The sequence below is a fragment of the Stomoxys calcitrans genome, chromosome 5 (genome assembly GCF_963082655.1).
Source record: "Stomoxys calcitrans chromosome 5, idStoCalc2.1, whole genome shotgun sequence".
In the NCBI taxonomy this organism is placed as follows: Eukaryota; Metazoa; Arthropoda; class Insecta; order Diptera; family Muscidae; genus Stomoxys; species Stomoxys calcitrans.
In genome coordinates, this window is record NC_081556.1 from 121,417,581 (window position 1) to 121,444,926 (window position 27,346).

The 27,346-nt window shown below is 38.1% G+C and overlaps 2 protein-coding genes across 5 annotated transcripts in view; one reads left to right on the forward strand and one right to left on the reverse strand.

Moving 5' to 3' along the window:
• Nucleotides 1–27,346, reverse strand: part of LOC106092953 (uncharacterized) — a 181,428-nt gene that overhangs the window by 51,477 nt on the left and 102,605 nt on the right. The gene's annotated exons all lie outside the window — the stretch shown is intronic.
• LOC106091657 (uncharacterized) overlaps nt 11,261–27,346 on the forward strand; it is a 110,937-nt gene continuing 94,851 nt past the window's right edge. For 2 of the 4 annotated variants that reach the window (XM_059369330.1, XM_059369333.1), the window contains exon 1: nt 11,268–11,430. The gene's annotated coding sequence lies outside the window, so the exon portion shown is untranslated. Of the gene's footprint in view, nt 11,431–11,459; nt 11,487–27,346 lie in introns of those variants that run through there. The other 2 variants (XM_059369331.1, XM_059369332.1) reach the window with 2 other exon arrangements.

Here is a 27,346-nt window from a genome sequence, read left to right on the forward strand (position 1 = left end):
CTCTGTTAAAAAGTCTGCGGACTTCTTTCCCAATATTGCGAATCTCCCTGGTCTTATAGGGTTTTCTTGGGCTGATTTCCTTTCTCGAAGAGGACAATTATCTTCGAAGGACCCCACCAGTGCAGTCGCAATCCCATTGACATTTTCCTCAATGTCTTCTATGCTTGGACAATCTAAATTATCTTGCCCCAGTCTTCTTCTGAGAAGCTCGGTTAAATAGATGAGAATAAATGAAATGATGATCCGCAACAATGATTCCTGTATTTCCATCAAGAATAACAAAATATTTTTCTGCATTTTTCATAAACATCCTAAAAATCATATTTACAACTAATTGGCAACTCTGGACCCATCTAGCGGAGTATACAGCAAACTATAAAACGTTTTCTTTACAACTCAGGAAAAATTAGCATTCACCTGGCGTGGTGACCAAATGCTTGAGTTTGATTTTTTGAATATAAAACTGGATCGGACATCATCTTATGCAATGACCAGCAGGCCGGCAAATGCCGTCTGAATTCAATTTGGTCATTCAACACCCTTTGTCCACATTGAGATTTGGGGCCCCAAATAAAAAAAAAAAACACAAAAAATGGCAAACATGATTTTTATGTGGCACCATGACAAGCACTCTTAACTTGGCCGTTTTGCTTACCTCTGGGATATAAATCAACAAATTGCCTTTACATTGTCTTTAGCTCGGCAGCTTTGTTAGATGGATTTAAAACGTTTTATAATTTTTATGTAGGTAAATGGTTCACAAATTGTATAATTATGAGAAATGTTGAGAGACCTACATATGAACGAACGCAGGGTCACTCACACAAATGCTTCATGACAAAATCGATTAGCTTTTTGGGGTACAAAATGCAATGACCTTGACATAGGTCTATGTGAGAATATGAGAAAAATCGTGAGAAGAATTTAAATGACTTAGAGGGAGTATTTAATTTATTCAAAACCAAAATGTAATCCCATTTTCCATGGAAGTGAGGAATGAGGAAGTTTCAGTAAGCTCTGGGATTATAGTTACGGAAGCAAGACCCAATAGGGGATTAAGCGACTTTTTGGAAATGGGGAGTCTTTTTGTGGAGGCAAATTATTAAAATAACAAAGGTGCTGCATAAGAGGGAATTTTTATACCCTCCACCATAGGATGGGGGTACACTAATTTCGTCATTCTGTTTGTAACTCCTCGAAATATTCGTCTAAGATCCCATAAAGTATATATATTCTTGATCGTCATGATATTTTAAGTCGATGCAGCCATGTCCGTCCGTCCGTCTGTCTGTCTGTCGAAAGCACGCTAACTTTCGAAGGAGTAAAGCTATCCGCTTGAAATTTTGCACAAATACTTCTTATTACTGTAGGTCAGTTGGGATTGTAAATGGGCCATATCGGTCCATGTTTTGATATAGCTGTCATATAAACCGATCTGGCGTCTTGACTTCTTGAGCCACTAGAGGACGCCATTCTTATCCGATCTCGACTTCTTGAGCCTCTAGAGGGCGCAATTCCTATCCAATTTGGCTGAAATTTTGCATGCGGTGTTTCGTTATGACGTCCAACAACTGTGCCAAGTACGGTGTAAATCGGTCCATAACCTGATGTAGTTGCCATATAAACTGATCTGGGATCATGACTTCTCGACCCATTAGAGAGCGCAATTCCTATCCGATATGACTGAAATGAGATGTTTTATTATGACTTCCAACAACTGTGCCAAATATGGTTCAAATCGGTCCATAACCTGATATAGCTGCCATATAAACCATTCTAGGATCTTGACTTCTTGAGCCTCAAGAGGGCGTAATTACTACCCGAATTGGCTGAAATTTTTCATAAGATGCTTTGTTATGACTTCCAATAACTGTGCCAAATATGGTTCAAATCGGTCCATAACCTGATATAGCTGTCTTATAAACCGATCTGGGATCTTGACTTCTTGAGCCTCAAGAGGGCGTAATTATTATCCGATTTGGCTGAAATTTTGTACAACTGTTTCTCCCATGATCTTCAATTTACGTGTCAAATATGGTATGAATCGGTCTTCAACCAGATACAGCTGCCCTATAAACCGATCACTCTATTTTACTTATTCTTATTCGATTTCGCTAAAATTTTACACATAGGCTTCTACTATGATCTCCAACACTCAATTCAATTAGCATAGCAATTCTTTTCTATTATAAAACTTTTTTTCTTATATGAAACTTTTTAATTTGTTTTTCTTTTGCGACGAGCTCAATGATCGGAGATTTTCTTTGCAAATGGAAAAGGAAAGCCGGAGATTGCAACAAACACCAATCAGAATGGGACGACTTCGTCTTTGGTTAGAAAACTTTTCAACCATATTAGGTGTGATGGCTTCAAGGGCCGTGCGTTGGTATGTTGTATTTGTATCGTATTAAAAAGACTCTATGATACAATTACCACATTAACCACGCTCGACAACCCTGTCTATTAGCTGTACTTTTTGTCAATGTATGTGTGTTTGTGTAATGACAGACTTTTTTCTGCGACAATTACACTACTTCTGTGGTACACATGATTCTGTGCATCTGTTGGAAGTTGTATTGATGGCTACGAACGCTAGAGAACGGCAACGGCTCTCGCTGTTGCTCACAGGTTCGAATCCCGGCCGGGATCTTCCGAATTTTTTTTATTTTCAAGTTTTTTTGCCAGTTAGGGCGAAGATCATTAAATTTTTGTCGAACAAATTTTCCCAAAAGAAAACTTTTTCGTCGAACAAATTTTTGTTTTAGGTTTCGTTGTAAAACACGCGACTAGCAACTTCGTTTACTAGCCGCTTCACTCGGAGACCTCAGGTCTATTGTGTTCATCCTAGAAGAAGCAGAAGGAGAAAAAATACAAGTAAAATCGCTTTAAGTTAGGCCGGTCCGAATTTTATATACCTTTCACCATGGATCGCATATAACAAGCTCTTTGAATGACTCTTTAAATATATAAGAGCTAGATCAAGATATAAACCGATATGGATAATAATTCTCATTGCAGTTAGAAGTCATATAAAATCCCCTTCCAAATTTTCAAACAAATCGAGTAATAATTGCGCCCTTTGGAGGCTCAGGAAGTTAAGTTAGGAGATCGGTTTATATGGCAGCTTTATCAAGTTATGAAACTATTATTAAAAGTCAAAACAAAAAATTTATGTAGGATTTCAGGGAAATCTGATTAGAATTGCGTCCTCTAGGAGCTCAAGAATTCAAAAAGGAAGATCGGTTTATATGGCAGCTATATCAAAACATGGACCGATTTAAACCATACTTAGCGCAGTTGTTGGAAGTGATACCAAAATACCACGTGCAAAATTTCAGCCAAATCGGATGAGAATTACGCCCTCTAGAGGCCCAAGAAGTCAAGTACCAAGATCGGTTTATATGGCAGTTATATCAAAACATGGACCGATTCGGTCCAATTACACTCCAAACCGACCTACTCTAATAAGAAGTATTTGTGCGAAATTTCAAGCGCTTAGGTTCACTCTTTCGACAGACAAACGGACGGGGGGATATGGCTAGATCGACTTAAAATGTCATGACGAACAAGACGAATATTTCGAGCTGTTACAAAACGGAATGACGAAACTAGTATCACCTATGGTGGAGAGTATAAAAACAGACAGATAAACATGGTTCAAGCGGAGGCCACCGTAGCGCAGAGGTTAGCATGTCCGCCTACGATGCTGGTCGCCTGGTTTCGAATCCTGGCGAGAACATTATGAAAATTTTCTGCGGTGGTTATCCACTCCTAATGCTGGCGACATTTGGGAGGTACTGTACCATTTGGTATACCAGCCATGTAAAAACTTCTCCACAAATAGGCACGCCGTTCGGACTCCGCTAAAAAAAGGAGGCCCCTTATCATTGAGCTTAAACAGCAGAATGGGACAGCACTAATTGATATATGAGAAGTTTGCCCCTGCTCCTTAGTGGAATGTTCATGGGCAAAATTTGCTATTTGCGTGGGAGTGAGAGCAGAGACAACGGAGGACATGTTGAGGCTTTTGATGAAAATCAATTTTCCACAGGCTACGACGGGACTCATGGAGACACCAGAATCTTGGAATAATGATGTTGATCGAAGGTTTATAATTATGGAATTTATGGAGATGGAATTCTTGAATCGGACAGCATTCATTGATATGTGAGAAGTTGCCCTTGTTCCCTAAATGGAATTTTCGCGAGCAAAATTGCATTTAGAGCGTTTCAAGACACCAAATAAAGACAGGAAAATAACACTTACACAAAAGACAGAAGGAAATAACATGGCAACCGGTTGTACGTAACGGAATGGGGCCGATGGAGTTTTTCATCGGCAAGGGAGGGTTCCGGGAAGGACGGAGTGCTCCAACCCAGAGATCCCTAATCGAGAAAACGACTTCCAACCCATCAACAAGGAAGACCTCTCCTGGTATATAACCTTATTTTCCTTCGAATAAATTTTCTATAGAATATTGGTTTCGACGAAAAATTTTCTATACAAAATTGGTTTCGACGAAAAATTTTTTAGAGGAAATTGATTTCGACGAAAAATTTTCTATAGAAAATTGGTTTCGACGAAAAATTTTCTATAGAAAATAGATTTCGACGAAAAATTTTCTATAGAAAATTGGTTTCGACGAAAAAGATCGGTCTATATCCAAATCTGGACCCATCTGGGTAGTCTTCAAGAAGGATATCGAGGGGCCTAACACAACTCACTGTCCTAGATTTCAGCGAAGTGGGACAATAAATGCGCATTTTATGGGTCCAAGTCCTTAAACCGAGAGATCGGTCTACATGGCAGCCGTAACCAAATCTGGACCGATCTGGGCCAAACTGAAAAAAGATGTCGAAGGGTCTAACATAACGCATTGTCCCAAATTTCAACGAAATCGGACAATAAATGCGCTTTTTATGTGCCCAAGACCTTAAAATGGCAGATTAGTCTATACGGGAGCTATATCAAGATATGGTTCGATATAGCCCATCTTCGAACTTAACCTGCCTATGGACAAAGAAAGAACCAGTGCAAAGTTTCAGCTCAATATCTTCATTTTTAAAGAGTGTAGCGTGAATACAACAGACAGACGGACCAAAGGGCGGACGGACATGGCTAGATTGTCTTAGATTAAGAATATTTGTACTTTATAGATTCGGAAATGGATATTTCGATGTATTGCAAACGGAATGACAACATGAAAATACCCCCATTCTTCGGTGGTGGATATAAAAATCTACAACATATCTTAGAGACATTAACACATAGGCATCTCTTTAGAGACCTGCTTCTGTGTAATTACTCATTCACCGTTATCATTGTAATCATATGGGAAAAATTCACACCATTCATTAGCACGTACTTAAAGCCCTGTTCATGCATATGCGCATATGTTCCAACGCATCGCCAAGTCTATGAGTTAAATTAAGTTGTTACTGTGTGAAGAATCGAGGGAGGTATGTTAAGGAGAAGCTTTTAACTTCACTGTCGTAAATAACATCTACACTTGGTACACTGAGTTACTAAAGCCTCTAAAACAGATAATGGCCTTTGGATGAGAATCACTTTTGGAATTGTTAAGGCCATACCTTTCTGCTTGTTGTTTTATCCAACCCCATAACAATAGGTTAGGTTAGGTTGAATAAAGAGCGCAGATATTAATCCGCCCCATGCCACTATGAACATACTCCTAGGCCTGTAATCGGCTTGTTGAGCGTTCTAAACCCCATAATAATAAATCTTTTTGTGTAAACTGTGCTCTTCCTTTCCCAACTTTTTGAAACCACCCAAAAATCTTTCAACCTCTGTCCTCCTCCATATGTTTTTTTCTTTCCTTTATTATGTCTACACTTTTTAAAGTTGCAGTGAAATTCATATCTGATGGCTTAAATCAGAGCTCTCGCACAGAACTAACGATGGAAATGAAATGCAACAAATTAGAAATACCAAGCTCTTCTGTCCGCCACAGCAGCAGCAACAACATCATTAAGCGTACACAACACAAATTAGAAAAAAAATATCCAGATAAACAAAATAAAACAACAATTACATTCACCGCTCTTCATTCATTGTATCAGAACAACTAAGCCAAACAAACAATTCGAGTTCACAACAATTCCGACAACAATTAAAAATTAATTATTGCAAACTCATGCCGGGGAGTTAGTTACGATGGGCATTGTCAAAGAGTCGTCGTCGTCGTCGCCGCATCATTTTGAGTGAGAGCCGTGAAGGTGGTAGTGTGAAAACACCATCCATACTGGCGTTTGGAGAAAATCTACTCTGCTACTTTTGTCTACTCATCTAAAAATGAGTGAAAATTCTATTGATGTTCAGTGTGAATGAATGGAAATTTAGGAAGATTTAATGCTCATGAGTCAATGCAATGGCTGCGAACATTGAATAACTACGATGGGTGGGAAGGATTGCCATCAATAAATAGGATAAAATGTTTGGGTCAAAATTAATGTTACGGGCTTCGAAATAATATTTCCAAGTATATAGCCTATGACATTTTAGATCAACCGCTCATCGGCCATTCGAATTAACATAGACAGATGGTCCTAATCATTTCCTTTAGATCGTTTTTACCATAGTTCAATGCCTATTGGCTTTAAGAATTTTTGAACATTTTGTCTACAAGGAAATTTTGAAGAAAATAATTTTTTTTAGAAGAAAATTTTGTGTGGAGGAATTTTAATAGAAACCTTGTCCTTTCAGAAAATTCCTGGATTTAGGGAAAAAAAAACACATAGTAATAAAAAATTTAATATGAAAAATGTTTTTACTAGAAGGAAAATTTATTAGATATAAGGAAAATTTCTTAGAAATCTTCTTAGAAATAGGAGTAATTCTAAAGCAAATTACGAAACGCGACCCATAGTGGCTGGTGTGTGTTGCGATCCCTGGCTTTTCTTTTCCATTCGAAAATCACCGATCATTGAGAAAATTATAAAAAAAATTTATGATCTTCGCCTTAAAAATTACAATATTCGGCAGAGCCGTCCGGTATTCGAGCCTTGGCATACGGAACAACAGCAAAAGCCGTTGTCGTTGTCTAGACTTCTAAACCAACAATACAACTTGCAACAGATGCATTTGTATACCATGGGAGTAGTGTAATTTTGTAGAAAAATAAAACTGTCATTACACAAAAACTCATGCATTGGGAAAGCATAGCTAATAGATAGGGTTGTCTGTGGTTAATGTAGTATTTATATCATAAATGCGTTTTCGCAATAAATTCTAGACTGATCATATCTAAATATAGACTGATCTGAACCATATAGGATACGAATGTCAAATAGCCTAACATAAGTCACTGGACCGATCTTGGCCATCTTCAAGAAGGATATCGAGGGACCTTACACAACTCACTGTCCTAAATTTCAGCGAAATCGTACGAAAAATGTGCCTTTTATGGGCCCAAGACCTTACATAGGAAGATCGGACTATATGACAGCTATATCCAATCCTGAACCGGTCTGAGCCAAATAGCAAAAGGATGTAGAAGGGCCTAACATAACTCACTGTCCCAAAATTTCAACGAAATCGGACAATAAATGAGCCTTTTTTTGGTCCAAGACCTGAAATCGAGAGATCAGTCTATATACCAGCTATATCCAAATCTGAACCGATCTGGATATCAAGTGGCCTAACATAACTCACTCTTTCGAATTTCAGCAAAATCGGATAATAAATGAGACTTTTTTGGGCCTATGTCCTAAAAATTTGGGCCTAAAATCGGTCTGTATGGGGGCTATATCAAGATATAGTCCGATATAGCCCATCTTCAAACTTAACCTGCCTATGAACAAAGAAAGAACCTGTACAAAATTTCAGCTCAAAATCTTCATTTTTAATGAGTATAGCGTCATTGCTGATCTCTGTGGTAAGGAGGAGTGCCCCTAGAGGGGTGTAGAATGTCATTCTCGATTTTGTATGTTGTATGTTGGGTGAGTGGCAACGTAGATCGCCCTAAGACTGAGGGAGCCAGATACCTGGCAAACTTTGTGCATTCTTCTGTTTTGCTGGGGAATGGAGATGCGGCGTGACGATATGCGATATCTGAGGTGACTGATTATATACCAGGGGATTCTGATTTGCGGAAAAGGGATTTCTCGGCTGGGGATACCCCGTCCTTCCTGGGATATTTTTTATATCCGGATGGGTCTAAATACGATGGAAACACCGGGGCTGGATTGTTCATGCAATTCCTTGCAATTAAACAGCCTTATAGGCTCCAGGACAGGCGTATCCTGTTTCAGGCGCAGGTCTTCGCAATCCCATTGGATACAATGTTGATGCTAGAGCGGCTTCCCGATCGGACAATCATGTAGCACTGAAGGCTCCGACGCCGGACGTCTGCTTTCGCTCTATTCCTTGCACAGTATTATGGTGGATCTCTATTGGTATTCTTTGTCTTTTCATACCCTCCATCATAGGATGGGGGTATACTAACTTCGCCACTCTACTTGTAATACATGAAAATATTGGTCGAAAACCCCATAAATAATAAATATTTTTGGTAGTCATGTAGCCGTGTTCCACTGTCTGTCAAAAGCTCGACAACTTTCGAAAGAGTAACGACAGGAGCTTGAAATTTTGTACAAATTCTTCCTATTAGAGTAGGTTAGTTGGGGTTGTAAATGGGCCATATCGCTCCATGCTTTGATATAGCTCTCATAAACCGATCGCGGATCTTGACTTCTTGAGCTTCTAGTGGGCGCAATTCTTTTTCGATTTGGCTGATATCTTGCACAATAACTTCTCCTATAACCACCATAACCTCCTTCGGATTAAGAGAACAAATTGTCGACGCACTTATGCCACTCTGATTGAGGTATCTCCAAATCATGCATTCGGAACGCATCGACCGCTTCTTCAGGTGTCGAAAAAACGTTGAACTCTCATTACATTTTTTACGTACGGGAAAAAAAAGAAATCAATCGGTGCCAAGTCAGAACTATACGGCGGATGACTCATCAAATCCATGTTTTGAGTGCTCAAAAATTCGGTTGTTTGAACTGATGTGTGAAAGCTCGCATTGTCGTGGTGAAGAGTAATCCGTCTTCGGCGGTTGGTTTTCCTGATTTCTTGGAGGAAGACAACTGGCAAACAAATTTGGTTGTGTACCACTCAGAATTGACTGTTCTGCGTTGTTCTATTGGTACGATTGCCACATGTCCAGCTTTTCCGAAAAAAACAGGCGATCATTTGCTTAATAGTGCTGCGTGCACGAGCAACTTTTGTTGCATTTAGCTCATCTTGAAACGCCCATGCAGTCGACTGCTGTTTACATTCGGGCTCATAGGCATAAATCCACGATTAATCACCTGTCATAAACCTATGACGATCTTGCAATATCAGTTGGCGCACAGCATCAATGGTTTTTGGAACAACAACTGATTTTGGACGACCTTCACGAAATTCGTCTTGGAGTGAACTACGACCACGGTTGAATTCACCATACCATCGATAAACACTGGTCTTTGATGGAGTTTCATCGCCAAAAATTGAATTAAGTTCATCGATGCACTGTCGTTGAGTTAATCCACATCGAAAGTTGTAAACAATAATCGCACGAAAATGTTTACGATTTATTTCCATTTTTGGGCGAGATGAATCTTTTTATTTACTGTAAACAACAGAAATTGCGCTCATGTGTGAAAACACTCTGAGTACGTATAACCCCAAAAATATCAAACTTTACGATAGAGCTACCAGTTGGCAAAATGCAACACAAGGCTTGTCCAATCCCGATATATAGAAGGTAACCTTCTTATGGTCTGAATCAATCTAAAACCTAATGTGGCTTCCGTATAAATAAATCTTTTGGTTATAATTCTTAAGCCTCTAGAAGGTGCATTTCTTACCCGATTTGGATGAAAAGTTGCGCAGTGACTTCTCCTATGAACTCCAATATACGTTCCATGTATGATCTGGATCAGTCTAAAACCTGATATAACTCCCATACAAACCGATTTCCCGATTGCAATTCTTAAACCCCTAGAGGTAGCAATTCTTATATGATTTGGCTGAAATTTGGCACAGTTACTTCTCCTATGATCTCCAATATACTTGCTCTGTATGGCCTAAATCGGTCCACAATCTGATATAGCTCCCATATAAACCGATCACCCGATTTTAATTCTTGAGACCCTATAGGGCCACCGTAGCGCAGAGGTTAGCATGTCCGCCTATGACGCTGAACGCCTGGGTTCGAATCCTGGCGAGACCATAATTTTCAGCGATGGTTTTCCTCTCACAATGCTGGCAACATTTGTGAGGTACTATGCCATGTAAAACTTCTCTCCAAAGAGGAGAGGAGGATTCCAAAACTTCAAAAGAAGGGATTACTTCCCCACCATTTCAAGTTCCAAAAATTCAAAGCAGCCCAAAAATCAAGCAGAATGCATGGCTTAAAAAAGAATTGAAATTTATACCAAACATACTCAGCACAGATTTGATGAAAACAATTGCTGGCTTCGTACTCATTGAATGTCTGTCCTTCTAAAAGACAGACTGACATTAGATTGAGTTTGAACTCAGCCAGGTAAGCAGGTCTTTTGTCTATGTGACTTTTTTTCAGTACTCTTGCCAATGATGATGATGATGACAATGATCATGGTGTCTACTGTTGCTGCCATTATTACTTTTGGTAGAGCTTCATTTACGAAGATGGGATGGATGAGTGAATGAATGAATGGCTAGATGGATGGATGGGTGGGTGGGTGTCTTGTTGGATGGTTTGTCGGATTTTATTTGGTAGGTGCATACTTTTTTGTTGTAATCATTATTTACTTTGGCTTTTTTTGCTGTTGTTGGGCATCTTGTCCCAGCTCAGAGCACAAATCTAAATACTGGAAAATTTGTACCAAAGCCCCCCCAGAAAAGAAGAAGTTTTAGACAGACGTAAATCCATTCGACAACTGAGATGGAAGAGAGATAAATTAAAAAATTCTACTCAATGTCGATAGACACTCCAAAAAGAGTGGATTCACAGACCGTGATGGTGATGATGATGAAGCAATGTCGATGGCGCGGTTTTAGCCGGCTTTGCTGCCTTCATTATGATGATCACCATCACCACCAACATCATTATCATTTTGATTGAGGAACAACAACAAAAAAGGGGACAAACAACAACAAAAAAGAATAAAAAAAATTTCATTTGATATTTTAACTCAAAAGGGAACACAACTAAATCATTATTCAGAATATTTTGCCGTTTTCTAACGTTATTCACCATTTCAACCGTTGAGAGTGCAAAACGAGGCTTCGCTACGCTCGCAAGGCACGCAAAAAAAACAACGCTTCCCGGTTCCATGTAATAATAAAAAAATCATACATACGCGTTTTTTTTTGGCTTGTTGAGTCCGTGGCGTTATAACGATTTCGAAATCTTAATATCGAGGCAATAAAGTTGTGAGTGCCTGAGTGCGAATAAAAGAAATTAAAAAGAAAGCCGTTTCACCTTTTGGGTGCGAAACAAAAATAAACATAATTCTTGTTTTTTTTTTTTTTGACTTTAATTTGATGCTAAAAAATTTCAACGTCCAAGGCGAGAGAAATAGAAAAACGAAAACGAGAACGAGAACACCCTAAAAATATAGAACACATGAATTGAAGCGGAAGTTGGAAATTTGCTAATTGCAAATATCTCGGGCAAAGCCACCTCCAGCTAGCTATCTGTCTAGCTGGAAGTGTATGGCATTTGATCCGTTATATGAAGTGTCATAGTGCTTGCAATAAATCAAAAAAAATAGTGGAATTTGAATTTTTTTTTTGATCTTGGTGAAGAATTCCAAAAACCAAAACACCCAAGCAACAACGGTCAAGCCCAAGATAAATTACCCAAAAAAAAAAACACAAAAAAAAAAATAAAACGAAAATTCATAAAACAAACATAAATTAGTTACGATAAGAAGCTTTTGGCCCACATTTGAAATTAATGTGGCCCTCCCAGCCCAAGAAAACAGAAATGTTAATGAGGTGTGCGTGTCTTAAGCGAAAAATATGCAAACAACACCTATGATACCCAAAAATAATACAAAATAAAATAGAGAACACCACATAATTAGTCACAATCGATTAAAAGTGAAATTTAAAATGCTTTTGATGACAAAAAAAAAAAAAAATATTTAAATAAAATACAACTCCAGTTGTTGTTGATAGCGAATCTAAGCAACCAATAACAAAGGCCATTAAAAATGTATTGTATATGAAATAATGGTTTAAAAGCCAAATTGCGATTTTTTGGAATGTTATAAAGAGAATTTTTTTGTATAGACTTGTGTACATGGGCAAGTATTTCCATGTGTTTATAGAAAAATTTCGAGCATATCTCAGTGGAAGATTGTTGCGAGGAATTAAATTTACGAAATAAAAATTAAACAATATTGGGTTGCCCAAAAAGTAATTGCAGATTTTTCATATAGTCGGCGTTGACAATTTTTTTCGCAGCTTGTGACTCTATAATTGCATTCTTTCTTCTGTCAGTTATCAGCTGTTACTTTTAGCTTGCTTTAGAAAAAAGTGTAAAAAAAGTATATTTGATTAAAGTTCATTCTAAGTTTTATTAAAAATGCATTTACTTTCTTTTAAAAAATCCGCAATTACTTTTTGGGCAACCCAATATATTCAACTAGCTGACCCGGTCCCGCTCAAATGCGCTTTCTTTTACTTTATATGGAACAAAAGTTTCCTTGGAATATTTATTTTCGACAATTAAAGATCTTTTAGTGAAATGCCATGCAAGCTTGACTGAAAGTTTAACAATACAAGTGACTTTATCTGAATCCCACATGATCTTTATTGGTCTACGAAGTTTGGATGTAAGGTGTACTCCATTCTTAAAATACTTCATTTCAGCCCGATATTCTTATGATGTCTGATTTAGTGGTGTCTTCGGGGGAGAGATACTTGGCCCTGAAAAAACATCCGCATCGTGCTCTTCTCTCAAATACCATTTATTTAAACCCCATATTGCCATTGGCTTAAGAGGAGTTTACAGGATGAGGCTTTCCCCAAACACATGGCCCCAAAAGTAGGTAATCAAATTAGTTTTCTAATCTCAAATACCTTTCATTTAAGCCACATATTGGCAAGGTCGAAAATTTTTTTCCTTTGGGGGTGCTTTGGGAAAGGAGTGATGCCCCTACATTTTGATATCAAATTCGTATTCTCTCAAATACCTTTATTTGAGCCCCATATTGCGTTGGTCAGTAAAAAACATTGCTGTTTGTGGGGTATTTTGGGAAAGTGGTAGACCCCCAGAAAATTGGTCCCGAAAATGGGTATCAATTCTTGCTCTACCCCCAATATCTTTCCTTTAAGCTCCACATTGACATGGTCGGTAAATATGCCCGATTTAGGGGTGTTTTGGGGATTGGGGTGGTCCCTCAAACCCTAAGCCCTGAAAATATATCTGCAACGTGCTCTATTCTCATATATCTATATATCATTTATTTGAATCCCATATTGCCATTTCCCCTCAAAATTGGATATCAATTTCGTTTTCTAATCCCATTTAAACTCCTTATTGCAAAAGTCAGCAAATATGTCCGGTTTGAGGTATTGGCCCTAAAAACTATGAATATTTAGCTCCACTCTCTTTAGGACCCAAATTGTCTTGGTGAGCAAAGACGTCTTATTTGGGGATTGTTATGGTGGTGGGACGTCCGCTAGATAGTTGGCCCCTAATGTTGATATCAGATACGTGGTCTACTCCCACATACCTTTAAGTTGAGCCCCACATTTCCATAGTCGACAAACATGACCTGCTTGGGGGGTGTTTTGGGCGATGGGCGGCCACTCAGTGAGTTGGCCTTGAAAATATATATCGGATTCGTGTTCCACTTTAAAAACCCTCTTATTTGAGCCTCATATTGCAATAGTCAGAAAATACTTGCCATTTGGGTGGTGTTGTGGGGGTGGCGTGGCCCCATAGACACTTTTCCCGAATATTGGTATCAAATTCGTGCTTTACTCCCAAAGACCTTTCATTTGAGCCCCATATTGCTATGGTCGTAAATTTGTCTCCTTTGGGGGATGTTTTTGGTGAGAGGCGGCCCCCCAAACACTTGGTCCCATATTTGGATATCAGATTCTAAATTCAATTACCTTTTATTTAAGTCCCATATTCCCATGGTCAGTAAATAAGTCCAGTTTGGGGGTGTTTTTGGGAAAGGGGTGGACCCCTACAAACGTGGTCCCACATTTGGATAACAGATTCGTATTCTACTCGCAAATACCTTTCATGAATCCCATATTCCCATAGTCGGTAAATATGTCCGATTTAGGGTTGTTTTGGGGCTTGGGGTAGTCCCCCTAGTACTTGGTTCGAAATTGGATATCAGATACGTTTTCTTATCCAAAAGACCTTTCATTTGAGTCCCATATTGTCGTGATTGATGTAAATATATGTTTGGTAGGTTTTAGGGTGGGGCAGCCCTCCCTAGGTACCCCAACCGAAATTTGGATACCAAATTTTTATTTTTAGAGTACTATATGAGAGCACACAAAATTTCGCCTAAATCGCACCACCCATCTCCGAGATCTGGCGTTTCTGATAATTAGGGTAAGGGGGAGGGTCCGCCCCCCCTTCAGATATCAAAAAATGTAGTAGCCTATTTTCGCCACGGGTTCAGCCGTTTCTGAGTCTATAAGGAACACACAAACATACAAACAAACAAACACAAATTGATTTTTATTTATAAGATTCAATAATAACCAGTAAGGAGACGGGGAGAGACGACCATGTAATACCCTACACCAACTACTTTGAATACATGCAACTTATGTTGAAATCTAGTCAGACTTTAATTTTGCATAACTATTGAAATATTTAATACAATGTTGGAGGTTAGGTTAGGTTAACTTAAAAAGAGGGTGCAGATGTTAATCCGCCACATGCCACTATGGACATACACCTAAGCCAGTGATCGGCTTGTTGTGTGCTCTAAATACTAAAAAAGTAACATCGAAAAAGAAAATCCGTGCTACTTACAAAATCCTTAATTTTTTTGCCATGCCACGTCCCTAGAATGGCTCATATCTGGTATTGTGCCCCCACCTAAGTAACGGTGTAGTAAAGCAATCATCATCATCTGCCCCGCATGCCCTACACATGCTATCCCTTGCCGTACGGATTTTGCATAAGTAAGCTCGTAGTTCTATGTGTCCCGTTATGATACCCAAAGCAGTACTGACCACCTTCTTACTTCCTTTCAGTAATAGCCTCGTCTTCTCACGACCTGGATCATCCCATAGGATTTTCGCCGTCCTACCATTCGTCGCCCACTCCCTTAACTCGATTGGCGGTGAAGGACAGTGGACCTCAATCTCCTTCATACATGCCAAGATTGATCATGATCTTACCGTCCTGGTTCTTATTGCCATCATGGCAATTTTACTGTCCGCAAAGATGTTCACACTCAATGTCCTCGCATTAGTATCGCACCACCTCACGCATTCCGATGTCAGTCCCTGGGTTCTCAATGTAGACCCCAGGCCCACTTTGTTCTTTATCTTTGATCCATCAGTGTAACAAGGTCTTCCAGATGGCAATACTGCGGTCCCGTCAGGCCAAGATTGTGCGGCTGGCTGTAGTGCAGCCAATGGACTATCCTCGAATTCAGGCCCCATTTCGACCCTACGGCCCGTCTACATAATGCCCAACATCTGTGAGCCTTCTCCTGAATGTGACACTTCCAATAAAGTTTCCTAACGAAGAGCACTACTAAGTATTTGACCTTGTCAGATATCGAAATCGTTTTATTGAGGAAACGTGGTGCGCCAAATTGGCCCACCTTCATCTTACTCGTGAACGGGCATATTTCAATCCTCTCTGGGTTAACATAGAGACCCCCGGGTCTAGCCTAGTCATATGTCAAATGCAAGACCCTTCGGCCCTTCCGTATAGCTGGTTCGGATCCATAGCCCTAAGAAGTATCATAACATCTTCTGCATAGCAGACGGGTTCTAATCCCTTCCAGCATCCGTAATAGGTTATTTATGGTAGTCACCCAAAGCAGTGGCGATAAAATGGTCCCCTGTGGCATGTCCTGTGCCACTTTATCCCTTATATTTATGTCATGGGACCCACAATTTATCCACCTGTTCCTTAGCATATGGTTTATACAGTCTCTATGGACCCAGTCCACCCGGTACTGGTCTAAGGATTGGATCAATGCGTCGGTTCGCACATTGATAAACGCCCCCTATTTGTCACTGCAAACCGCCAATGTGGACGTCTTGGCATCATGGTTTCTTCTATTTTGTGCACAACCTCGTGCAGAGCAGTCTCCACCGACCTTCCCTTGACATAGGCATGCTGTTTGTATTTGAACAGTTCGCTAGATGTCTTACTCTTTATCATGGTATCCACAATACGTTCCATGCTTTTGAGTAGAAAGGACACAAGGCTTATAGGTATGTAAGCCTTTGGTGTCGTATAACTTGTCTTGCCGGGCTTGGGTGTAAATACCACCCTTGCTTCCTGCCAGACTTTCGGAGTATATGCAAGTCTTAAGCACGCTGCGAAAATGATGGGGCGTCAGATAATCCGCTTTCTTCTGTAGTAACGCCGGAAATATTCCATCTGGTGCGGGTGATTTAAATGGTTTGAAGCTCCTCAAGGCTTTCTTGACCAAAAATTCCGTTATGATAAGCCTTCGATCAACCTCATTATTCCAAGATTCCGGTGTCTCAGTGAGTCCCGTTGTATCCGGTGTCTCAGTGAGTCCCGTCGTATCCGGTGTCTCAGTGAGTCCCAAAAATACGTTTTCATCAAAAGTCTCCCAGGGTTTTTGAGAGAAATTTTTCATCTTCTTTCATCTTCATTTTTCGCAGAAAAGTTTGCAGTAGACACGTTTTGCCGTTCTGGTAATCTTATTGTATTCCTTGAGCCGTGTGTAGAACCTTGTAAGGTTTTCTTATGATAGGATGTGAATTGTGGCTACTACATCTTTAAATGGCCATATCGAATGAAAGATATATATGGCAGCTAAATCTAAATCTGGGCCGATTTTTATGAGATTTTGCGCATGTATTAGCACGTCAAATAGAATATTTCGTGCATAATTTTTTAAAGATTGGACCAACATTGTGGCTACTTCAATCGGACAACAAATGTTACCTGTACCTTGATCGCCAGAATTCATGGGCAGACAGACGGACATAGCTAAATCGAATCAAGAAGTGCTTCTAAACCGGTCGGTATGCTTATCTATGGATCTAGTTCTTCTCCGTCTTAACGTTGCAAAGAAATGCACAAAGTTATAACATTTTAAAAAGTACTTAGTTATGGTATAATTTCTTTATTTTTTAATTTATTGAAGAGAGATTAGAAGCGATTTAATAGTACCTCTAAGGAATATGAATTCGATTGAGCTATGCCGAAAAGTCAAAAAGGGATTGACCGCTAATCCCGAAAAGCCCGAAATATGACTGTCTACGAGGCTGAACATTGAACAGTAGGTGGACTATTAAAATGCCGTTCACCAGACCATAACACCATATAGCATTATAGGTCTGACAACTCCAGTATATACACAGTACACGCATGACGCGCGGCTTAAACCCCAAACTTCTTCCAATGTCTCTCTTGCAGGTGTTAAGGGCGAAAGTCGCCTTTCTTTCCCTTTCCAAAATGTTGGATTTGCAAAACACCCAGATATTTTGCACTTTCTATGAATGGAACATTCTGTTCTCCCAAGGAGACAGGTGCTATATAGACAACTTGTATCTCTTGCTGAAAAGAACTTCTGTCTTGCACGGATTTACGACTAGACCATTTTCGGCATCCCACTTGGCTGTCGTACGTAGCGCTTCCTAAAATTTATTTCTAAGAGTACTGGAAAACTTTCCCCTAACCGCTATAGCCACGTCATCAGCATACGGGACCACTTTTACACCTTCTTCTTCCATAGACTACATTGTTAATGGCTATAATTGAAAATAGAGGAGACCATACACCTCCTTGAGGTGTTCCTCCGCTGACCTATCTTTTCAGATTTACAGACCCCAAACCTACCGTAATGCATTTTTTAGTAAGTTAGTAAGCGACTAGGTCGTGTAGGTCTGTTACAGTGGACTTACTCTTTCTGAAGGCGGATTTTTTATCTATTATCTTTTTGGCAACACTGGTTTAAACAGCTCACGCACGTTTCGAGTTTTGTATCACTGTCAAAAATCATCGGTTTGGTCTACAATTTAACCATGAATCGTCTTACAAACGAACCACGCTTGCAAAGTGTTGAATTATTATTGAATATTATCAAAATGCATGCTTTGTTAAGAATGTTCATCGAGCGCTTCTTCCATTCCATCGACGAAGCTCATTTTTGGCTCAATGGGTACGTAAATAAGCAGAATTGTCGATTTTGGAATGAAGATCAGCCAGAAGTATTGCAAGAGCTACCAAAGCGTGCAGAAAAAGTCACAGTTTGGTGTGGTTTATGGGCTGGTGGCATCACTGGACCGCACTTCTTCAAAGACGATGCGAATCGTAACGTAACTGTGGACCGTGAGATGATATTCAATTTTTTTTGAATAAAATGCAAGAGCTTGACTTGCATGATATTTGGTTTCAATAAGACGGTCTTTGGAATCTTTGCCCTAAGATATTTTTTTATCAACTAGAGTCTTCAGCATAAGGATGATTGTAATTCAACCGGTGATATCTCATCAGGGCCTGGCAACTTAAGGTGTTGAAACTTTTTATCCCCCAAAGGATTATTCACTCAGGTACAATATCCCCAATAACCTCCGACGAATTCATATCAGTGACAACCTCTTCTAGAGCCACGTTGTTCCTTGGAGAGTTCCCCGAGAAATGTGTGTCAACGTGAAGTTTTAGTGTTTCCTCACTAGACATTGTCCATACATTCTCTGACTTCTGAATATATCCCATCATAATAGGTCTCTAGGATTAGATCTTCCTTAGCCCTTGTGGTTTTCACCTAGTTGAAGAGTTTTCTGCAGCCCTTCCAGAGCAATAAGTTCTAGATTCCACCATGGCGGTCGCTGTTTGCCCCTTGATTTGGCTCTAGGGCATGCTGACAAGTTTGTGGTTGGCATGCCATTTAATGCCACAAGCGAGTTATTTAGGACCTTCGTGATATGCTTGACCATTATGGCGATGTCCTCCGTAGATCGGTCTATATGGCAGCTACATTTTAATTCGGATTTGAACAGTACTAAGCACGATTGTTGGAAGTCATAATAAAGTGTTCTGGCGAAATTTAAGCAGGAAATTTAATCAGGAGATCAGTTTATATGGGAGCTATATCCAAATCTAAACCGATATGACCGATTTGCAATGCCTAACGACCTACATCAACAAAAAGTATCTGGAAAGCTCTATGCTTTCCACCGCTATAGCGATTTCGACTATAAGACGGACAGACATGGAAAGATCTACTCAGAATGTCGATAGAAACGATGGACAGACAGACACACGGACATCGTTTTAAAAATTTATGAGGATCAAGAATATAAAAATTCTAAGAAAAAAAAACGAATAGTGTTAGTTATCTCTTTTTGAATTTTCCAGTTAAAATGTTTAAAAATTAAAAATAAAATCTGCCCGAATTTTTCACAAAAATCCCCAAAATACCCTATTTGGACAAACCAAACCAATGTGCTCAATTGGGGATCAGGGCTTTAGAATTTTTGAACTCGAGGGGGGTTTCTTCAATTTTTTAACAAAAATTGCCTATTTTGACCAAAAAATGCAAAAATACACTTTTTGATATTTTCTTACTTTCAAGCTGTATAACTTTTAACTAAATAATCAGTTGTGGACTCTGTTTGAGGCAGCCTTCATATATCAAAATGAAAATCGAACCACCAATGCCTTCGTAAATTGCAAAATATGAAACCAATTTCGGCCATAATTTCAACAACAACAAACAGAAAGTCGAATATCGCCGAAGCTAGTGGAGATATGGTATACCTAAAGCAGACTTTTTTGTATTGACTTTCAAGCACTATCCAGCCAAAAAAAAATAAATTGAAAGTTGGACCACAAAGAAAATTTGGCAACCCCAACAAATTTTCCAAATGTCGAGGTTACCAACTTTAGGGGCCTGCCAAGAAATGTCCGAACCACCAAGGGGTCTTGAAATTTTCCACATTACCTCGATCGCACCTAGCTTTAACCTTTTAATATTTCAAAGAGTTATCTTTATCCGTTCTCAAATAACATAGTTGTTACTATTTTTTTTTTTTTTTGGTTCTTCGGTTCGCCCTATATTGGCATAAACATCTAATATGTCTGTTTGGGGTATGGGTTGCCCAAAAAGTAATTGCGGATTATTTAAAAGAAAGTAATTGCGGATTATTTAAAAGAAAGTAAATGCATTTTTAATAAAACTTAGAATGAACTTTAATCAAATACACTTTTTTTCTACAGCAAACTAAAAGTCACAGCTGATAACTGACAGAAGAAAGAATGCAATTACAGAGTCACAAGCTGTGAAAAAATTTGTAAACGCCGACTTATGAAAAATCCGCAATTACTTTTTGGGCAACCCAATGGCTCCCATATAATTTCATTATAATTTCCATATGATTCTTATCCGATTTAGCTGAAAATTTGTACTGTCACGTTTTCTATGACATTGAACAGGTGTGCTATGTATGTTCCGAACAGATCGAAAACCCGATCTCGGATCTTGATTTCGCCTCTAGAGTGTGCAACTATTTTCCGATTTAGCTGAAATTTTGCATGAGGTCTTTTGTTTTGACTTTCAACGACTCTGCCTAGTATGGTTTAAATCTTTTCATAGCCTAATATTGCTGCCATATAAACCGATCTCCCGATTTTACTTATTGAGCCTCTAGAGGGCGCAATTCTTATCCTACTTGGCGCCTACTTTGCACAACGACTTCTCCTATTACCTTCAACATACGTATGTTGGCAGATACGTGGCAGATATGGTCTCAAAATGGTCCATAACCTGACATAGCTGCCATATAAATCGATCCACCGTTTTTTACATCTTGAGCCCCTATAGGGCACAATTCTTTTCGAATTTGCTTGAAATTTTGCACAATGACTTCTATTAAGTTATCCAACCTACAACTTAGTGTGGTCCGAATCGGTCCAAAACCTTATACAGCTCCAAGCAAGGCAATTTTTATCCCATATTCTTTATTTGCTTATATAGAGATACCGGGCAAAGAACTTGACAAATATAAGATTCGGCCCCTCCGAACTTTTTATACCCTCCACCATAAGATGGGGGGTATACTAATTTCGTCATTCTGTTTGTAACTACTCGAAATATTCGTCTGAGACCCCATAAAGTATATATATTCTTGATCGTCGCGACATTTTATGTCGATCTAGCCATGTCCGTCCGTCTGTCCGTCCGTCCGTCCGTCCGTCCGTCCGTCCGTCTGTCTGTCTGTCGAAAGCACGCTAACTTCCGAAGGAGTAAAGCCTGCCGCTTGAAATTTTGCACAAATACTTCTTATTAGCGTAGGTCGGTTGGTATTGTAAATGGACCATATCGGTCCATGTTTTGATATAGCTGCCATATAAACCGATCTTGGGTCTTGACTTCTTGAGACTCTAGAGTGCGCAATTCTTATCCGATCAGAATGAAATTTTGCACGACGTGTTTTGTTATTATATCCAACAACTGTGCCAAGTATGGTTCAAATCGGTCCATAACCTGATATAGCTGCCATATAAACCGATCTTAGGTCTTGACTTCTTGAGCCTCTAGAGGGCACCATTCTTATCCAATTGAAATGAAATTTTGCACGACGTGTTTTGTTATGATATCCAACAACTGTGCCAAGTATGGTTTAAATTGGTCCATAACCTGATATAGCTGCCATATAAACCGATCTTGGGCCTTGACTTTTTGAGCCTCTAGGGTGCGCAATTCTTATCCGATTGAAATAAAATTTTGCACGACGTGTTTTGTTATGATATCCAACAACTGTGCCAAGTATGGTTTAAATTGGTCCATAACCGGATATAGCTGCCATATAAACCGATCTTGGGTCTTGACTTTTTGAGCCTCTAGGGTGCGCAATTCTTATCCGATTGAAATAAAATTTTGCACGACGTGTTTCGTTATGATATCCAACAACTGTGCCAAGTATGGTTGAAATCGGTCCATAACCTGATATAGCTGTCATATAAACAAATCTGGGGATTTTTGAGCTTTTAGAGGGCGCAATTCCTATCCGATTTGGCTGAAATTTTGCATGACGTATTTTATTTTTACTTTCAACAACTATGTCAAATAAGGTTCAAATCGGTTCATAACCTGATATTTTACTTCGTGAGCCCCAATGGGCTCAATTCTTATACGAATTGGCTGAAATTTTACACAGGTCTCCAACATATAATTCAATTGATGTCCGAACCGGACCATATCTTGATATCGTTTTAATAGCAGAGCAACTCTTTTCTTATATCCTTTTTTGCCTAAGAAGAGATGCCGGGAAAAGAACTCGACAAATGCGATCCATGGTGGAGGGTATATAAGATTCAGCCCGGCCGAACTTAGCACGCTTTTACTTGTTTTTTTTATTTTGTTTTCCCATATTTGTTCTGTTTCTAAGGAGAAATCTAATATTTGGCCTGTTATCAATTATCTCCTTCTCTTGTGTTTTGTTTTTGTATGTCTAAATTGCAAAAAGTGATTTGAGTCACTAACCTTTTGCGCCGACTTCACATGAAAATCATATCATCTTTTTTAAAAAAATAAAGTTTCTGTCTTAAGTCTTTTGACTTTTCAACTCACTTTTGCACAAGACCATAAAGCAATTATTTCAAGTAAATTCAATTATGTTATCTTTCCAAAGAAAGTTTCAAAATTATATTTTCACAAAGTACCAAATTAGTTGTAATAACTCATTAACACATAAAAGCTTCTGTGAAATTAATCCTCCTCCTCCCAGAAAAATCAGTCAGCCAACAACTGTTAACGACCTTAAAAAAAACCTGACGTTCTATTCGCATATGACATCAGTTTTTCACTATAATAATGAAATATTTACAATAACTTGTTGAATTTCGGAAAAAAAAAACCTTTTCCAAATGGAAGGCAATACAATCACCAAACTATGAAACCTACTGCAAATGAGAATGAGAGACAGATCATCAAATTGTACAACTAAAATCATTCTAGCATTAGCTGCTATAAAAAACAACAACTTGTATTTATAATCAAAGTTTAGAAATAGTTGAAAAGACTCTGTTATTGAAGCCATCCAACTAACGAACAATTGAAATTTATTATTTTTTATTTCCAACAAAATATTTTAATTAAATGTTTTTGAATAAAACAAAACCGTATGCATATGGCCCCCACCCATGGCAAAAAATACAAACTAAACAAAAAATTGCTGGTAATGTCATTTTAAACCCATTATTATGATATGTATTTTTTGTGTGCTCTTCTAAATAAACATTGCCAAAAAAGGCCAAACCTGGTAATAATTCATATTTAACCTCAACCATAACCCCTGTCATAGAAATCATGCTGGGAGCTCATATGCCCAAAATTAAGCTGAATAAAAACAAAAAACAAAAAAAAAAAAAAAACACCGAAACAAATTTTTCAAAACTGATAAATGAATCATTAGCGACTTTTTTTTTCTCTTCAAGCTGAAGCCAGCTTTGGTTTAATGCTACAAAAAAATTATCCGATCCACTAAAGTTCTATTTTTTTGTTAAGCTATAAATAACATAAAGACATTAAAAACCATAACTCTTTTCTGTTTATCAGATATGAGTTTTAATAATTTTTTCCATATCACCGAGATGACTATAATTGGAGAACATATTTGAACTAATGATCGTTAATTAATTGCTTTGAATTAAGTGCGGTCGTTAAAGTAATTGCAAGCCATTGAACAATTTATGCATTTTTAATTGATGCAATTGTATGCTGAAAAACAATTAAGGTGTTTTTATATTAAATATGTTTTATTCATTTAATTATCAAGATTTTTAAGGTTTTTTGTTTCGAAAAAATTACATAAAAATTTTTGTTTTTTTTTATTGCTCATTTCATGCTAAGATGTTGGTTGAAACAAAAGACTTAAGAGAGAAACTTGAAAGTCAAAGGAGAAAATTGAATATATTATCATTATTTTACATATTCATATAGTATAGTAAATCTAAAATTTATGACATCAAGATGAACTTGTGAAATGCTGTAAAGGAAAAATAAAAGTCATAGACAAGTATAAATGTGCTAAATTGGCCCGGGCCGAATCTTATATGCCCTCAACCATGCATCGCATTTGTCAAGTTCTTTGCCCGATAACTCTTTAAAGGCCTTTGTTTGTCTTTAAAAGGTTACCGGGTAAAGAACTTGACAATGAATAAGAATTGCTATGCTCTTGAAGCTACGTGCATCTCGTTATAGATCAATTCGGACCATACTTAGCTCGGATGTTGGAAACCATAGTGGTAGCCATCGTGCACAATTTCAGCCATTTGGGATACGAACTGCGACCTAATGAATGATTATGGGAAAATAAGTAGTAATAAGTAAATATAACTGGGAGATCAGCTTTTATGCACCTATATCATTTAATTTTCACTTTGGTCTATAATTTAACCATGAATCGTTAAACGCACAAACGAACATCGATTGCAAATTATTGAATTTAATTATCAAAATGCGTGCTCTGTTAAGAAAGTTCATCGCGCCCATCTTCCGTTGAGCGACAAAGCTCATTTTTGGCTCAATGGCTACGTTGATAAGCTGAATTTTCGATTTTTTAGTGAAGATCAGGCAGAAGCATTGCAAGAGCTACCAATGCATCCAGAAAAAGTCACAGTTTGGTACGGTTTATGGGCTGGTGGCATCATTAGACCGTACTTTTTCAAATTTGATGTGAATCATAACACAACTGTAAAATGTGAAAGCCACTGTGAAATGATATCCAACTTTTTGCCCAAGATACAAGAGCTTGACTTGCATGACATGTTGTTTTTAACAAGATGGTGCCACGTGCCACACAGCACGCTGTAAACATTTCATTTCACGTTTGGGACCGGTCAATTGGCCGCCTAGATGGTGCGGTTTGACGCCTTTAGACTATTTTTTGTGGGTTAAAGTTAAAGCTCATGTCTATACAGACAAGCCCACTTCAATTGACGCATTTATTCGCATACCGGCCGAAATGTTGGAAAGAGGATGGACCATTTAAGGCGTAGTCACGATCAACATTTGCATGCGATAAACTTCAAAAAATAAATTTCATGGACAGTACTATCAATTCAAATTAAGATTTCAAGCATTTTTCCGAATTTATGTTTTTTTTTTTTTTGAAAAACTTTCCTATAGCTCTTAAAAAATCTCCCTTTCTAAATTTCGCACGGAATAATGGTGAAAATAAGTTAATCAAGTCTAAACATTATGTGAGTTTTATAGGTTCCCTTACCCTAAAAAACGTTTTTTGATGCTTCTTTTCTAAATTCACAAAAATGTAATACGCAAAAACGTGCTAAGTGCGGTCGAGACGTATCTGAAGAATCCACCAGGACGTATGACAGCATTCAGAAGTTTACCCGTACACAGATAAAAAAATAGGAAAAAATTTTGTCAATTAAAATTTTAATTGAAAATAAAACTGTTTTCAATAAAGAAATTAATTGATTCAATCACTTTTTAATTGAATATGAATTTTTTCAATTACAGTTGTGATTGAAAATTAAGCTATTTTCAACTAAAAAACTAGTAAAAGCGTCTTAAGTTCGGTCGGCGTCTTGGGAAACCGCCACCATGGATTCAAAATAAATTTAGTTGAATGGCATAATTTTGTTCTACATACTAAACTTCTGTCAAAGCAGCAAAAATTAAAGCTTCTTCGAACCGAACAAGGATATTCGAGAGACCGGTTTATATGGGATCTATATCAGGTTATAGACTGATTTAGACCGTACTTGGCACAGTGGTTGGAAGTCTGAACAGAACACCGCATACAAAATTCGGCCAAATTGCAAAAAAATTTCGACTTGTAAGGACTCAAGAAGTCAAATCGGGAGATCGGTATATATGGCAGCTATATCTGTTTATAGACAGATTTAAACTACGTGCACTGTTGTGTTAGTCTCGTCTTCTGACTCCACCAAGAGTTCATCCTCACAAGATTCGTTAGAATCTCCTGCAATCCGCCAGACTTGAGCGATGTGATCGATAGTTCCTCAGGCAAGTGTTCAGCAACAACCGCTGAGTCGTCTCCTGATTCCCCAACCCCACCGCTTCTGGCACCTGGCCAGATCTTACCATTGCTGCACCTGGCCAGCTCTCACTAATCTTTGTTTCCGAATGTAGACGTGTAGTCTTTGGGGTAGCCTGTGCAACAAATTCCCAAGCCCAATTTAGGGAGTCTCTCTCTCTATTAGTGAGAGTCTTATGATCATTCGCATTCGATTCGATTCGATTGGTAAAAAATATGGAAAAACTATAAAATTTTAAATTTTAGGGAATTTTGTTTATTTTACAATTTGTCTTCGAATTTCGAACTGCGGAATGTTTGAAAATTTTCTAAATTCGAAAAAATGAAGGAGTTACAGCGTTTCCGAACCTAAAATGACATAGAAAATATTAGGCTCAATAGGGCTAAAATTTTGCACATGGTGTTCTGTTACGACTTCCAACGGCCTAAATCGGTCTTTAAACTTATTTAGCTCCCATATAAACCGATCTTTCGATTATCTTTGTTCGGTTTCTAGAAGCTTTCATTTTTTGCCTTGTTTGGCAGAAATTTTGAATTTTGTAGTAATTTTACGCAGAATCCTGGTCGTGGGATTTGGCCCGGCTGAACTTAGCACGTTTTTACTTATTTTTTATACTGGTGCCCACGAAACTTTGCCCAAACAATGCACCTCATGTAAATGCTCCAGGAGTTAAACATCTGTGTACCAAATTTAGAAATTATTTGGCATTTTCAAAAAATTTCAATCATCAATTAAAAAATTAATTTAAAATTTCATCATATGGTTGAAATTTTCAAAATTTTAAACAAATTTTTTATTGAATTTGTAATCATTGGGTCGCCCAAAAAGTAATTGCTGATTTTTTAAAAGAAAGTAAATGCATTTTTATTAAAACTTAGAATGAACTTTAATCAAATATACTTTTTTACACTTTTTTTTCTAAAGCAAGCTAAAAGTAACAGCTGATAACTGACAGAAGAAAGAGTGCAATTACAGAGTCACAAGCTGTGAAAAAATTTGTCAACGCCGACTATATGAAAAATCCGCAATTACTTTTTGGGCAACCCAATATTTTAATTGAAATATTTTTCAATTACTTCAAAAGCGGTGCTTTATATAATCATTTTCGTGTTAAAA